Raw genomic sequence first — 1395 nt, 5'->3', positions numbered from 1 at the left:
CCTCTTGGCTCGCGCGGCTGTTTGAGCTTTGTCTTTGCCTTTACACTGCACAAAGGGTCCCGGAGACCCCAAGGGCCACCGTGGTAGTTGACGTCGCAAAGCGGTCAAATAGTAGGCTAGGGTCCCCGGGACCCGAAGGACGAGGCGAGCGTGTGACATGGAATAACATGGAATAACATGGAATAACATGGAATAAGCGAGGGTCCCTGGGACCCGAAGGACAGAGGCCGTGAGGCTAGTAGCAAATGCATAGAATCACAATAAGCGAGGGTCCCTGGGACCCGAAGGACAGAGGCCAGGCTAATACAAAAAGTGAATAAACTAAACAAGTTCCCGTAACACGAAGGACAATACAAGGGTTAACACAGCCGCAAAACGGAAATGGATATATGACACTCAAACACTGACTGTAAATATTAATGTAAAAAGCATCCGTTTCAGAGAAGTGCTGCAAATGCGTTAGTGTCTTAAACCTGTAGAAGTCTAGGAGAAAGTCAGCCACTTCTAACTTGATTCATGACCTCAGTAAACATTTTCATAATGAGTTTATGGTCTCAATTGCTAGTTTTAAGTCTTCTGCAACACAGAATGATATTCATTTTTTGAATTATGGTCTTGATTTTTAAATCAGCGATAAAGCAGGGGGTGTTTTAGGGCGTGGCTTTGATGTGATTGCCAGTAAAAGTGTGTAACGTAATGTAGAGTGTAAGTAGCGTTGATGGCTCCTCCCTCACTCCTCCCACTCGTCTAAAATCGTCACATCCCCAACCCTGATCGCTGCGCCTAACGGCAAACTCGACGACTCATAGCAGATCTCCGCACACGAATGGCACCTACAATGGAAGCACTAACAAGTGTTGTCATCCGCCACCCACTTCAATGGCCACTTCTTTCGACTGTATAACAAAAAGGAAAGTTTGAGTTTGAGTTATGCAGATAAAATGAAGACACAATGAGACAAATTTAGACTCCTGTAGCTGTTACCATAGTATAATATTCCAATGTTACTGTGTACAATAATTCATTGAGTTTGTGATGTGAATCACGGTTTGGAATGCACTATATATATATATATATATATATATATATATATATATATATATATATATATATATATATATATATATATATAGATAGATAGATAGATAGATAGATATATGTGTGTGTGTGTATATATATATATATATATATATATATATATATATATATATATATATATATATATATATAGCCCTTATTATGAAGTGTTGAGTAAGATTTATGGTACTTTTGTGTCACCTTTAATTAACTCTACCATCATCAAAACAAATGAGGAATATCCTTCAGAAAGGTTTTTAATCCAAAAAACAAAAACAGTCTGTAAAAATCCAGCGTTACATCATAAAAATATGTAAA

Source organism: Perca fluviatilis, chromosome 8 (genome assembly GCF_010015445.1).
Source record: "Perca fluviatilis chromosome 8, GENO_Pfluv_1.0, whole genome shotgun sequence".
In the NCBI taxonomy this organism is placed as follows: Eukaryota; Metazoa; Chordata; class Actinopteri; order Perciformes; family Percidae; genus Perca; species Perca fluviatilis.
The sequence above is the reverse complement of the archived record's forward strand: the minus strand, read 5'-3'. Positions refer to the sequence as shown.